This window comes from Rattus norvegicus, chromosome 15 (assembly GCF_021556685.1).
Source record: "Rattus norvegicus strain SHRSP/BbbUtx chromosome 15, alternate assembly SHRSP_T2T, whole genome shotgun sequence".
Classification (NCBI taxonomy): Eukaryota; Metazoa; Chordata; class Mammalia; order Rodentia; family Muridae; genus Rattus; species Rattus norvegicus.
In genome coordinates, this window is record NC_141548.1 from 46282332 (window position 1) to 46298313 (window position 15982).

General features: G+C 39.4%; 1 long non-coding RNA gene across 2 annotated transcripts in view; it reads right to left on the reverse strand.

The window, feature by feature from the left end:
- The window catches only part of LOC120097024 (uncharacterized), a 93750-nt gene that overhangs the window by 54037 nt on the left and 23731 nt on the right, over positions 1-15982 (reverse strand). The gene's annotated exons all lie outside the window — the stretch shown is intronic.

The following is a 15982-nucleotide window of genomic DNA, read 5'->3' on the forward strand; positions in this document are numbered from 1 at the left end:
CTGGCAGTTGTCTGTGCCTGCTAAGCTTCTCTTTTACAAGATGTATTACTCGCAGTCTGTATTCCAGAAATGTCTTCCCTGAACCATGACCTACCCCCATTCTTTCTTTCTGAGTGTAAGTTAGCAGCCATGAATCCCACTGAGCCCTCATCTTGTTAGGGACAAGCATCATCTGGGGGGAGCAGCTGGGAAGTGCAGGGTGAAGGGAAGGAACAACAGCTTTTCTGTAATTACTTCTCAGCCACATACACCTGCCTCTTCTGACGGCAATTCCTATTCTACGTGGCGCAATCAATGTGACCAAGCACCTCCTTCTTAATGCCTCTGTGAGACAAGCTGTCAAGACAAACCCTGTAGATTATGATTCGGAACACACCCCATCTTTCTGTCAAAGTAAAACAATGTACCAAAGAACAAACCTGCAACGCAAAGAAAATATACATCTTATGCAAGGCCATAAAATCCTCAGCATCCTTCCTCCTTAAAAATAATAATCTAAGTACAAACCAGTATAGCACTCAGACCTTGGCCCTGCTTCCTAGGGATATGGGACATATTGAAAGATATACTACTGTTTAAATCTATATTTCAAATTTTCCACTGTGTTTTAAATTAAAGGACAAGATGGGAGTTTGAGCTCAGTTTGGAATATGCATTCAATTGTTTGAAACAGAAACAAACTAACAAAACAAGAGAACTAAAGTAATGACAAAATCTGGTGTAATAGTTTGACCAGATATTTACAAAATCGCAGTTGGAAGCGCAAACTATTTATTTTAAAGGCACAAGCTGTGATAAGCCATGGTCATTTATAATAAGTGTGTGCTAGACTTCAACTCTGTGCTATGCATTTCATAAATATCATCCAAGCAACTGTGAGAATTACATGAACAAGGACCATGTTTGCATGCCTGCTTCACAAAGATCCTGAATGCCGACTATGCTCATGCACTATATGGGAAGTAAAATGTCTGGTACCTGATATCATGCAGGCGCAGTTGGATACTAAACCTGTTTCTCCGTGAATTTTACTGGAAAAGGTATGGGAGCTTATTGAGGTCAGGTGACTTCCTTAAGGTTTCTCAGATCTCAAGTTTCTCTGACATGATTGACAAGAGACTTTTCCTCAGGAAATGCAAGTGTGTCCTATTGACTAGTAAGGCAACACAGGCTTCTCCATGCTTCTTTGGGATGATCAGAGAGTTGAAACATAGATAAGAGACAGAAACTCAGAAACTGAAAAATTCCATTAAATTTTTCCTTCTGTTCTGGCCAGAAGACTTGGTGAGTAAAGGTGCTTGCTGTCAACCTAGATGATCTGAAGTTAGTCCTCAGAACTCACATGGTGAGAGGAGAGAAGCAGACTCCTATGAGCTGTTTTCTGACCTTCTTGGTCACACCCAGAGCACCCATGCACATAAACACTGAATACATGGATAATTAATCATGTTTTGAGTCAAGCTTACAAGTATGTGTGCACGTGTGTGTGGTGTGTGTGTGTGTGTGTGTGTTTGTGTGTGTGTGTATGTGTGTGTATGTGTGTGTGTGCACGTGTGTGTGGTGTGTGTGTATGTGTGTGTGTGTGCACGTGTGTGGTGTGTGTGTGTGTGTGTGTGTGTGTGTGTATAAAACCAGACACATATAACCATTAAACACTTTTAAGGTGAACTGTGTCTTTTCAAGAGCATTGTCTATAATACCTAAAATACAAGCAGCAATATCATAGCCTCATGAACTGGGACATAACAGAGACATTCTGTATAAGGAAATGGGATGCTGGGATGAGAAGGAATGGCACTCTATTAACTTTGCAAAATGTGAGCTCTCAGAGGGATAGCAAAAATATAATAACAAAGACAATCCAGTCATTTTCCTGCAAATGATATAATTTTATTCTCATTTATTCCCCAAATGAACATCATCATGTATCCATGCCTAGTTTCTTTAGCCATTCCTCTATTTCTGGAACTTAGGTTGGTTGTTTCTATAGCTTAGCTATTATAAATAAGGCTTCAAACACTCTGTGCAACACTGATGTGCAACACGCTTCTGTGGCAGGCTGTCTCAGAACCCTTCAGGTAAATGCCGGAGAGTTGCATAGCTGGGTCATATGATAGGTGTGTTACATTCACACCGATTTCCAGATTTTATACAGTTATAGACAATTATGTAGGTACCCACATCAGGAAAGTAGAAACAAGATTGTCCAGGACAACGAAAGAATCTACTAAGAGTGGGGAGGAGAAAGGGGAGGAATTAGCGGAGACACACTTAAAATATATTATATACTTGAATGAAAATGGCCTTATGTAACCCAGCATAATACAATAAAACATTTAAAAATATAATTATAAGAGAAGGAAGCCAGACCAAAAATATACGACATATAATTTCATTTGTGCAAAGGTTGAAAAATAAGCAATGTTATTTAGAGATTCATACATAGATATCAAAACTCATGAAATGCAGGCAGATGGTCACGTCCAAATCAAATCAGGGTAATTCAAGGATATAGGCAAGAATTCTAAGAGAGAAAGGAGTGCCAAGCTCCTTTGGGCTATAAGCAGTGTTCTCATTCTGCCCTTGGAAGGCACTTGGAGAATGTTTGCTCTATGATAATTTATTAAACTGTGAATTTATATTTTATGCACTTTTCTATATGCATATCACATATTGTTTTACTAGGAAAAGGCTTAATGAAAGAGTAGAAAAGTCTTCTACTGAGACAGATTCTGCAGTGGAGTGGTAGTTGGAAAGCCTCCGCCTTTCTCCTTTCTAGCAGGGATGGAAGTCAGGCGCAGCTGTGGAGCAGCAGTGGCCTCTCTGCTTTCTGCATGATAGGAAGTAAGCCAGAGAAGTTGTATGCCCCATACCTCTAGGGAAATACCTAGATCCGTCCCCGCTGCGGAAGGTGGGAGGAGAGCTGGAAAGGACGGTAATAATGTTTGGCACTACATTAAGAAGGGGTTAAAGGATAGTAAAACATTTTAGCTTGTTTGTGTCTCGGGACTCTGCAATTTCCTCCTCACAGTTGTAGAGATAACCGAGTGATACCCAAATGAGAAAGCCATCTTTATTCTCAGCTGGCTACAGACACCAAGCAGGATAGGCATATTAGCTCAGCTGACTTTGGGACTTGCTTGGCTATGACATCAAGATTATTTATACCTCGTTCTGAGCATCAGGGCTTCAGGGTAGACTGGAGGCTGGAGTAAGTTGTCTTGACACTGGAGAGCACACATTCAAAATGGGGAGTAGCCTGCAGAAGCTGAAAGGCAGTGATGTGGGTAGAGACTCAGGAAACTACTCACCGGACATGTGGGTACCTGAGTAGCCAGGGTTGATGCTATGCTGGCACAGGGAAAATGTGACATTTGTGGTGAGGTCCAGAAGGAAGATGGAGTGTGTGCATGATTTCCAGAAACCTGATTGAGAATCTACACAGCATCCTCCACATCTCGGGTCAATATATTCTAGGGTTGAATCCCAGACACGTTGCATTATTTAGAGACAGGCCTGTCTGCTGAATAAAACAGGGATGAAGGAGGGTCCCAGGGGTAAACTGAGTCAGGGAGGGCACTGTGTTCACATTTCCAGTAGAAACCTTCAGCTGAATCTTCAGGAAAATAAAACCAAAAACTTAGGTTCCTTCCTTCCTTCCTTCCTTCCTTCCTTCCTTCCTTCCTTCCTTCCTTCCTCCCTTCTTTTCTCCCTTCTTTTAAGAAAAAATGTGTTTTTTTGTTTGTTAAAGACGTGTGTGAATTGCAGATCAAATTGCTGATTTAACTCCATCAAGCTCCTCATGCCAAGCAGGATGAATCAGTTCTCAGGTATCTGCAGACACCACACAAATCTGAGGGGCTGCAAAGAAAGCAATCACAATTGAAGGGTGGAGTAGAGTTCAGGGGAGGCTGGTCCAGCAGCTGTGTGAGGTTAGAGATCTTTTTATGCCAAGATTCCTCAGTTTGGAGTACATAGTGACAAGCTCTGGGTATCTTCTATCAGTGGATTTATTGTCATATCAATTATCTACCAATGTCTATGTATCTAATTTCTATTGATTGATCATCTGTTTATATCTATCATTCATTCATCTAGTTATCTGCCTATCATTCTATCTATTCACACATCATATTTCTGTTCACTTCATCTATCAATTGGCATATCTATATATGTATGTCTATGCCTATAAGCATTTATTTCATCTTATATATCCTATCACATAAATAATATCATATATCACATTGCATTTACTACATCACATATATCATATATTGTATATCATATGTCACATATTGCTCATTGCATATACTATCACATTCCACACATCAGATATCACATATAATCACATATACATCATATATTAAACACCAATCATATATCACACATCAGTCGTATATCATATCACATATTATATTATATATCAATCTATCTTACATCAGTGTATTCAGTAAGTAAAGTCATTTTCTTCCTAAATGTTTGCTAATGTAGGCATCTCAATAATGAACAGCTATCTTTTTTCATTTGATTAGTTCTCATATTTATATGGTCCTGTTATTGATTTATAACTGTAGTTTTATAATGATATAAATCTTTGAATACATCCAACTCAATGCATACTTTTTGATGTCACCTTTTGCTGAACACATACAAATTCTACAGTGTTTTTGACTTCCTCTGGGCATCCCTCATACTCTCCATGTTGGAATTTTCAATCCAGTTCTGGAGTTCTTGTCTTTTCTAAAATGTTGTAAATCTCAGCTTCTGGGCTTTGTGACATTTTATTGAGAATTTCTTTTTTTCTCTCTCCTCATTGCTGATCAAACATTTGGCTGAATAAAACACTCAGGAAAAAAACTGTTTCCTATATATTGTTCAGTTTCTCAGCCTGACAAGTCTTTGATAAGGAACATGCAACAATGCATGGCATGTGTTCGTGAAATCAGAACACGTTAAACACTGTCCTGTAGAAGAGCAGTGGAATTCAATGGAGTGGATATAGGATGGTGTTAGAGATCAATGTAGGGAGGAGAGGTAGTTGATGCATATCTTAGCTTCTTATTAGGAGAGAGAGGGGGTTTCTGGTAACTAGAGCTGTCAGAAAGATGAGCTCTGTCCATAGTGAGTGTCTTGTCTCCAGACAAGCAAACGCAAAAGTTTGCACAAATTCTCTAAAGCAAACTTCCTACTGTAGACATACCATGCCATTAGGATGAACAGTCCATACGTTTCTTTCATCTTTAAGATCATAGCTAGCACAGAGTTGTAGATTTCAAAGCTACAATTTAATGAGGAAAAATAGTCACAAATGCTCTGAGTCAAATTTTCATGAACATGGTTTGAAAGAAATCAGTAAGTGGAAGGCCTTCTAGATCATCTGCGTCGTAACACTGATTACACCATTGCACATTGGGATTAGATCACTCTTTTGGAAAATCCTGAAGCTCCTGGAGGAAGATATCCCTTCATGGAGACTGTTCCCTATCTGATCTTTCCTTAGAGAAATGACTGGAGATCAGGACCCCAGACAGAGGATGTATAGTGAGCTTCCAGTAAAAGACACAGTTTCCTCCCTGAATGGGCATGCTGCCTGGAAGACAGGTTGATTTGCATTTATCTGCAGTGCATCCCTTACTTATGTGCAATACTGCAGCATTTCCAGCATCTGCCTAGAGACAGCCTTGTCCTTAGAGGACAACTGCATTCATTAGCAACCATCTTACGCTCTGCAGGCGACATGCCAGTACCTTCTCCCCTGCCTGTTCTCTCTTTTCTACCAGCACCCCAAGAAATGAAAGATTTTTTGTGAGGTCATATTTTTTTTAGCTTTTCAAGGTCATTTAAGAAAAGAGCTAAAATAAGAACACAAGACTATGTTTTTGTTTGAGTGAGGAGTCACAGGATAAAGATGTGCCATCAATACAAAGTGTAACGTTTGAGTTGTACTTGCAGAGGGTGTGAGCCTGGTGAGATAATAGCATCTTTCCCCCTCATCTAAGTTGGCAAAATCCAGGTGGAATTGCTGGGCTTAAAAGAAGCTATGTAGCCTTGAAAGACGTGCAGTGTCATCTTTGACTAAGCCACTCCAATATTTGCAGGAAAGGTTGAGCTAATGTTTTAAGATGAAGCTTTGGCTCAGGTCTAAAGCAAGAAGAGAGAGAGGGTCCCATACTGGCAGGGAGCTGTGTTGTAGATTGTGTTAGGAGCCATGACAGTAAATCTCTCTTGGCAGGTTTTTCATGGCTCTCTGTCTTCAGCCCTTGGGAAAAGGTCACCCAATCCCCAACACTGTGGTTGTTCAAAGGTTTCTAAGTCTCCCATCATACTCACATATTTCATTCAATTTTCAAAAGGCCCTCCAATCTTATAATGAACATTTATCTGGAAAAATATCAAGCAAACTCAAAATTAACTTCTGGGGGAAACTAAGAAAACATTACATATCTCAATCCCACTTTCCATCTGTAGGTGTGTGTGTGTGTGTATGTGTGTGTGTGTGTGTGTGTGTGTGTGTGTGTGTGTGTGGAGTAAAATATCTTTGCATACAATGTAAAAACCTAAATGGGACCCACAGTGGTCATTTATTATGGGTTGGCAGTTACCTAGCTGAGCCTATATAGCTTTCAGAAGCCTTCTCTCTTAACTTATTTTGTAATTAAAGTTTTGAATTCCCCTGTGTGATTTCTTTCCTATCCCTGTCTTGGCCCTAAGACAGCTGACATAAGACTTCAAACCAATTAGCGAGACAGGTTCTCCACAGAAGATAGGGTTTCTGCTCCATAGTAGTTAGGCCCTATCTATAATTGTGCCCCATACTTAGACTCAAAGTATCTGAATAGAGTTTAGAAAGACTGCATGAAGTTATGAACTTGACTTGAAACATGGTTCTTCTCAGACTGAAGGCCTTTCCTTTACTTCCTGATGAGACTCATCCATCTAGATTAGGCAAGTTCAATTTGCAGTCTATGGATGGGCTGCATATGTCCAAGGATGGCTATAAATGTAGCCCAATAAATTGGCAAGTGACAGTATCCTATCTAGATATCGAAATGTTGGATGCCCTTGATCTAGATGATGCTTCAATGTCTCAGGATATAGGAAGAAGTTCTTGTGTACCCAGCTTTATACATCCTGGATGTTCACTCTGTATTCTTACCTTGAGCTCTTAGTGGATCCTGGGTTCTCACACTATACGCCTACATGAGCCTATGGTTCTTAGCAGTTCTGCTCCACGTTTTTGGAGACTGACCTCTTCAGCATGCATTCCTTACGTCTCTAGGCCAGTCTCCCTGTGGCAACAACCAACAGAAGGTACACTGACCAGGAGATGTTTGAAGAGGTCAGAAGTCAAGGATTTCTGTTCTATGTCTCTACTGAATAAATTTTCTATTATGACTGTGACTTTCTGAAATTCTTGCCTCCCCTTTGTGGTGTCATCTCTGGCGTCTCTTATGTTTGCTCAGGTTTCTGCACCAATTGTCTGTCCTTGCTTCTATGAGATATCTGTACTGCCAAGAGAACTTAACCCTCATGACCTAATTACCCACAAGGTCTCACGTATACACAGCACTACATTAAGAATGAGCATTCACCATGACAACTGAGGACTCATCCAAATATTCATTCAGAGTCTCATCTTCCCACTATACATTTTTTAGTTTTTACAAAATTTTAAGTTTAATTGAATTTTATTTTATTTTTGCAACTGGACCATTGACAATCCACCAAGATCTCTTTGTATTTCCCTATTATTATTTGGGAAATTTGATGCAATTTTTGCTTTTTTCAACCTTTTTGTGCTTTTAAAGTCATTATATTCTGTTTAAACCTTTGAAATTAGATTCCAGATGAACCCTGAGCTCTGTTTCTCTATTGGTTGTCACAAGCATTAAAAGTTTACTATTCTGTTGGGACTTTAGTTTTGCCTGTGTTAAAAAAAAGAAGTATTCGTAATTTTATAATAGCTTGTTTTTATGTTCACAGTAGACAGAGGCATACCCTTGTCATGTAAATATTTAAAATTGATATTATTCTGTCATTCTGTGCCAGAGACATTTCTGATTGCAAAGTTTGCTTATCTTCTTTTAAATTTTATATTTCCTTTTTAGGGCTCTTTCTGTATTAATGTTATTTAATATAATTTTTAAAAGCTCTTTAATCTAACATTCTACTATATTATAGGAAGCCCTTCATTATATAGCTGGTTTGTTTAGAGAAATCCTTAAAGCAGTGAGCCCTGTGCCTGACACTCAACAAAAAGTTGGTAATGAATGAGATGCCTGTCCACTGAACTGGTAAATTGCAGTATGTCCTGTGTGGCACATTAATCTTTGAATATTAGATAATGTAAGCCCTGAAGCAGTGGGGTTTCAATTCTGTTCTCTAGCCGTGGTAGCTCAGAAAACAGAAAATGGGTAGTATTTAACTATTCACTATCCAGTATGAGTCTGGTTGTTGCTAAGCAGTTGACAAGATGCTGATCTAAGAAGGTGGAGAAGGTATTGGCAGTTTCTGAGATATTTAGGTGTGTGTGTGTGTGTGTGTGTGTGTGTGTGTGTGTTTGTGTGTGTGTGTGTTTGTGTGTGTGTGTTTGTGTGTGTGTGTTTGTGTGTGTGTGTGTGTGTGTGTGTGTGTGTATCTGTTTAGATACTTTTGGGCACAATAATTCCCTGTGTAAAAGCTTCTGAGTGTGCACTTTCCATCAATTTTTTTATGTCTCTACTAAGTTTTGAAGAAAATAATTGCTTAAACCACATTTGATAGATAATCAAATCAAGGGCTAGGAAGATGGTTCAGCCAATAAAGATCTTAACTTGTAAGCTATGAGTACTGGAGTGTGTTTCTTGAAATCACTGATGATTTTTTAAAAATAGGGGTTGTATTGCTTGTAATCTCAGCACTTTTGAGACTTGGTAGCCATTCAGTCTAGATTACCTGGCAACCCAGGGCAGGATGAGACCTTGTTCCTTGTTTTGCTTGATTTTTTATTAAAATGATTGACATATGAGGAACAACACCAAAATGTCCTCTAGCTTCCACATGGATGTGCACACATGCTCATTTGTATGGGCACACATAAACACACACACACACACACATACACACACACAAGCATGTTCACACACTCAGAAAGAAAGAAATTAAATTAAAAGAAAGGAGGGAAAAGAAGAAGAAAAAGGAAAAAATGTACAAATAATCTGAATTCAGAGGATTTCATAAAAATTCATCACCAGGCTTATTCACATATAACAACACTTAGCTGATTATAACTAAAAGAAATAGTCCCTTTTCATTAATATTTTTACTGCATGTTTTTACCTGCCATTGGGTTACAATTGCCAACAGAGTTCAATATAATGGCACGCTATGCGGCTTGTAGCCTGTAGACCACTCCCATACAGCTTTGGCGCATCATCTGGGTTTGCATAAATGCACTGGATGAGGAGCCCACCTAAGGGTTCCCCTTTAGCAGCAAATTATGCTTTATAATGGTAGTGTATAATCCCTAGTCATTTCCGTGACTACATTCTTGCAAAGTAAGTTACACTAGTGGAATGTAGCAATGTTTCTAAGATCAGTGTCTCTAAGATTTACCCGTACTACTGGTACAACCATTCTGGAAATCAGTCTGGAGGATCCTCAGAAAATTGGACATTGAACTGCCTGAGGATCCAGCTATACCTCTCTTGGGCATATACCCAAAAGATGCCCCAACATATAAAAAAGACACGTGCTCCACTATGTTCATTGCAGCCTTATTTATAATAGCCAGAAGCTGGAAAGAACCCAGATGCCCTTCAACAGAGGAATGGATACAGAAAATGTGGTACATCTACACAATGGAATATTACTCAGCTATCAAAAACAACGACTTTATGAAATTCGTAGGCAAATGGTTGGAACTGGAAAACATCATCCTGAGTGAGCTAACCCAATCACAGAAAGACATACATGGTATGCACTCATTGATAAGTGGCTATTAGCTCAAATGCTTGAATTACCCTAGATGCCTAGAATAAATGAAACTCAAGACGGATGATCAAAATGTGAATGCTTCACTCCTTCTTTAAAAGGGGAACAAGAATACCCTTGGCAGGGAAGAGAGAGGCAAAGATTAAAACAGAGACTGAAGGAACACCCATTCAGAGCCTGCCCCACCCGTGGCCCATACATATACAGCCACCCAATTAGACAAGATGGATGAAGCAAAGAAGTGCAGGCGGACAGGAGCCGGATGTAGATCGCTCCTGAGAGACACAGCCAGAATACAGCAAATACAGAGGCGAATGCCAGCAGCAAACCACTGAACTGAGAATAGGACCCCCGTTGAAGGAATCAGAGAAAGAACTGGAAGAGTTTGAAGGGGCTCGAGACCCCATATGTACAACAATGCCAAGCAACCAGAGCTTCCAGGGACTAAGCCACTACCTAAAGACTATACATGGACTGACCCTGGACTCTGACCTCATAGGTAGCAATGAATATCCTAGTAAGAGCACCAGTGGAAGGGGAAGCCCTGGGTCCTGCTAAGACTGAACCCCCAGTGAACTAGACTGGTGGGGGGAGGGCGGCAATGGGGGGAGGGTTGGGAGGGGAACACCCATAAGGAAGGGGAGGGGGGAAGGGGATGTTTGCCCGGATACCGGGAAAGGGAATAACACTCGAAATGTATATAAGAAATACTCAAGTTAATAAAAAAAATAAAAAAAAGATTTACCCGTACTGTGGTGTATGTCAGTGTTTTACCTCATTAATCAGCCTGCTAGAGTTCACTGCAAAGAAACACAGATTTTATTTCTATATTCATCTATCAGGAGACTTTTGAGCAGTCTGTGATTTTGAACTATGGTGGATAATGAACATTAATATGCAAGAGTTTATTAATTTATTTTCATTTCTCGACAAGTTACTGGCTCATGTGAACTCTGCATGTTTATAATTATGAGATACTATCTAAAGTATTTCCCAAATAGTTGCCAGTGACTTTTCATTTTATTCAATGATCTTGGTTACTTGTCTGGCTTTATCCCTGACTTTTCCCTACCAGCTTACACTGATGATTATCTATTTTGCTGAAAGTCCTCCTCCCCTTAGTTTTTGTATTCGGTCATCCCACACCTGCACCTTGTCTTTTCCTAGACGCTTTCCTCTTCCATACATTTTTTGTGCTGGCCTCTGGCCTTTCTCTCTACTTTATCATTTACTAAATGCTATTCCACTTCCTTGTGTAGTGGGTATTTCTCTCTAATCATCTGCTCAGCATCTTGTTTCAAAGGAAGGTTACTCACAAGAAGGCTCACTAACTGTTTTGGCAAGCTGGTGTTCTCTTCTTCTTCTTCTTCTTCTTCTTTTTCTTCTTCTTCTTCTTCTTCTTCTTCTTCTTCTTCTTCTTCTTCTTCTTCTTCTTCTTCTTCTTCTTTTCTTCTCCTCCTCCTCCTCCTCCTCCTCCTCCTCCTCCTCCTCCTCCTCCTCCTCCTCCTCCTCCTCCTCCTCCTCCTCCTCCTCCTCCTCCTCCTTCTTCTTCTTCTTCTTCTTCTTCTTCTTCTTCTTCTTCTTCTTCTTCTTCTTCTTCTTCTTCTTCCCCCTCCATCTACCCTCTTTCTCCCTCTCTCTTTTCTCTCACCTTCTCTCTCTTCCTCTTCTCCCTCTGTCTCTCTCTCTCCTTGCCTTGTGCCTTATCTTTATTGTTTCAACTGAACTTGAAATTTCAGTGCTTTTATATTTTTCCTCTCCCTGACTCCTTACACCTGGTGTTCCAACTCCTGTTTAATCTATGTGCCAATCACATCAGAGACAGATCCCTTTTCTGCACCACTTTTTTAAACCATATTACTTCATTTATTTAGCTTCTATAGTTCTCCTTATTTGTTCTACTTAATTACTTGATTTCCCTTTTTCCATCACTAATGGAATATACACATCTTACTTGGAGTTCAAGCAACTAACTTGGGTTCTTAGGGGCTCACAGAAACTGAACCGTTCATCAGAGAGCATGCATGACAGATGCATATCTTGGTCCTCATGTGAGACCTTTGATAGCAGGAGCAGGGGCTGTCTCTGACTCTGTTGTCTGCCTTTGAATCCCTTTCCCCTAACTGGATGGCTTTGTCTGGCCTCAATAGGAGAAGCTGAGCCCTGTCCTGCTACAGCTTGATATGCCAAGGTGGATTGATATCCATGGGAGGTATCTATTTCTCTGATGAGAAAGGGAAGGTGTAGAGGGGAAGAGAAGATGAGGAGGGACTGGGAGGAGAGGAGGGAGCAGGAGCTCCAGTCAGGATGTAAAGTAAATGAATTCATTAATGAAAAACAAGCAAACAAACAAAAGAGTTCAAGCACATCCCTCTGCCTTCTCTTTTGAAAATGTTCAGAGTTTCCCCATTATCATTTAAGCAAAGACCCGTCGCTGTGTATAATCCTTTCTAATGTGTTTTCCTAGTTCTATCTCCTACTGCATGAAGCATCCTCACCTCTTTGTTAAACAGGGGTGCTGTGGTACATTTTCTGCTTCCAGCTTTGCACACAGCTCTCCTTGGGAAGCCCTGCCACTTCTCTATGCAAGTCCATTTCTCAAGATCCAAATGCCATGTGTCCTTCTGCACATGGATGTCTATGTTCTCACTGACCCAACTTTATCACTCACTTCTTTTGAGGTCCCAAAGTCATCTTCAATTATTTGTAACAATTGTTTTGTGCCTATTTGGTCGTCCCTCCTGGAGTCAATGACTTTGAGGGTATAAACCATGATATACTTTATCACAACTACAGAAGCTACTATATAGTGTTTGTAAGGTATGATCTTGGCATCAAACTAAGTAATTTATAAGCAAATCTTTTGTAATTACAAAAACCTTCAAGGTAGACACCATTTTAAATCATTGCATAAATGATCAAGTTAATGTTTAAAGAGAACCTGTAACTTTCCTGAAGCTAAACATACACCTAAATGGCAAAGCTAGAATTTCAGACCATACACACCTTATTAAAGTCTACCCCTTTCTTCCTAGCACTTAATTTAGTAAATCCTAATTAAATAAATAAAAGACACCCAATTCATAATTCTCAAAAGAAATATATGGCTTAGGAGTTCTGTATTAGCTCAAAGTAAATGCCAATACTTTCTTACTTGAGTTATTTGTCACATGTGACATGTACACGCATTCATAAGGTAGATGATGAACTCATGGGGACAAAATGGACCTATGCACTCAGTGACTTCTGACAGGTAGCTATGTTAGGTGGCAAATGTCAGGTAATGACCAGAGAACTAAAATGCATGTTTGCCTTGGAATAGCAAGATGAATGGGCAGCCACACCACAAACAGTAGCTGAAATAATGTCAAGAATCCATTCTATCAGAGAATGAAAATTTGTGTTCATCGTGCATCTCCTGCAGTCTCTGACCTAAGATGAAAATACCAAAATATGTGACACTTTTCATGAGTGTAATTTTTAATTGATTTATCTATCAGTTTCTATTTACCATCTGTCTGTCTAGCAATCATCTATATCATCTAAATATCACTTGTGCAGCTATTGTACTATATCATTATTAAATTGGCATGGTCAATCTATCCCCATGTTACCAGGAGTCACATGTGCACAGTTCACTCTACACTGGGACACTGACTCTCATGCCCTGATTTCAATTGTTTCCCCCTATATATATCACATGGTATCAAACATGGAGAAGGGACATGATCCTCATACTTCCAAATACCAGTGTTTTCTAGAATAGCAGCCTCTCTGGTAAGGCCTTTTACCAAAGGAAAACTTCAAGTTATGGAATACTTATGTTAAATTACAGTACTCTTTCCTATTCCTGTCATAAAATAAATGCCTTTGACTCTCATATAGTCTCATCACTAATCAGTGGTTGAAAGAATACTTAATATTTCCTATAAGGTGATCCTACTTTCAGCTTCCCATAATCCATGGGAGCCAATCTTGTTTAAAAGTTGTAAAGATAGAAGGTTATTACACAGTGAGTAAGGTAGAGAAGGGCAATTCATTTGATGTGGAAGTATGAGAGTTAGTTTTGTGATTGATCTACTCCATCCAAAAAAGGGTAAAGTCCATTAAGATATCATAAAGATGGATTTTATCAGTATGCCTCCAGGCCCTTGGTCTTAGAATTGTGGATGGAGAATTTGATGCAGTTTCTACTCCATTGACATTTACGGGGGTGGGGAGGTGCTGTATCTATCTTTTAAAATCCTAGTGCCATTTGCAATTCTCAGGTGTTGTCTTGATTTATTTGTTTGAGTTTGATGTATTCTAATGGGAGCTCTAAAATTTAATGTTCATATTCAGGAAGCAGTTCATAAGTGGAAGGTGCAATTTAAAAAAATTGTATAATTTTTAAAAAGCTTTGCAGTTCAGGGGACTTAGGACAGCATCTGCAGTCAATATTCTAATAAATGTTATTTCAGAATTAGTAACTAAAAATTAAATGTCATTTATTATCATCTCAAGGAGTCTTTGCTGGCACAGGGGATATTTTGCAAGTTTAGAATAGCCCATAAAAACACTGTTTCACTGATCTGGACACAAGAACTCCCTGAGATGAGCAACAATTCAGAGTTGCTTGCTCTGCCCTTACATCTTTGTGAGGTTCCAAATAGAAGTCATGTATGCTGATCAGGCTGTGGGAAAGATGGCAGAAGAACATGGCAGTCTTCTGATCTTTAAGGTATCTCCTATCTGTGGTCCTGCAAATTTCACACCCTAAATGTCTTCAGTAGAGAACAGTGAGCTCCAGTTACACTCACCAGTGCAGACACATACTTAGGAACATACAGCCAGTTATTATTTACCTAGATCCACCATCATGAAGCTATTTGTTTCATCATAAAGAAAGATTACTCTACCCATCAATAATTTAGATAGAGTCCTGTGAAAAGATAGTGACACAGTTAATTTAAGTTTTCAACTTGACACAACCCTGAGTCTCACGGGAGGAAGGCAACTTCAGTTGAGGATTGCATAGATCAGATTGGCCTATGGCCATGTCTGTGAGGTCTTTTCTAGGTTGCTATTTGATGTAGGAAGACCTATTCCTGTAGGCCCTGCCATCCCTTGGCTGGAGTGGTATAAGAAAGGTAATGAGCAAGTCAGGATGAGCAAAGTAATAAGCACTGTCCTCCATGATGTCTGCCTAAGTTCCTGCCTTCAGTTTCCTGCTTTGAGTTCCTGCCTTGACTTCTCTCAATGATGGCCAGTGTGTCCTGTAAGCAAAATAAACCCCTTTACCCCCAAATTGGTTTTAAACAATGTTTTACCACAACAACCAAAAACAAACAAGGACAAGTACTGAAATGTGGCAAATTCTTCTAAAGTTCAAGTTAAAATTAGGTTTCATTTGTATTTAATTCGAGTTTTCACTTGCACAGATAATTCACACTAATGCTGACAGCAGTTTCGAAGTTTTTATGCACAGTAACAAGATCTGGACAGATAATTGTAAGAACTAAGGGTAGCCAGGAGTCCACATCTAAGTTCTTGTTCCAGCTTAGCTCCTTGACTCAGTTTCCTTTGCCAGAAGTAGACAAAGCTGCTATTATTTCCCCCTGAAGTGGAAATGTGGATAACATTTACATACATTTGGTTAGAAATTAAATTGGACATTTGAATTTCAACCCCCAGTCTTGATTCTGCACTAAAAAGGGATAACAATGTGTAAAGACAGACATTGCTGCCTGTGGAGTGAAGCTGTGTGCTGGGGCTGAGCTTTTGCCTCGCACACTGTTCAGTGGAAGGTGAATTGTGCACTCTTAAGTATTTGAGTCTGTTGGAAAGACAGTGAGGTAAATTCACATGGTTCTGCAAACATATTAAAGTTTCAAAAATAGCTTTATAAATAATTTTTATTGAGAGTGTTGCAACTTTGTGGGATATTGAAAACTAATTATAAAACTTACATTTAAAATGGGAAGCATATTTTCTTTCAGGCATCATTTTTTCCCATTACTAGAAAACTGAA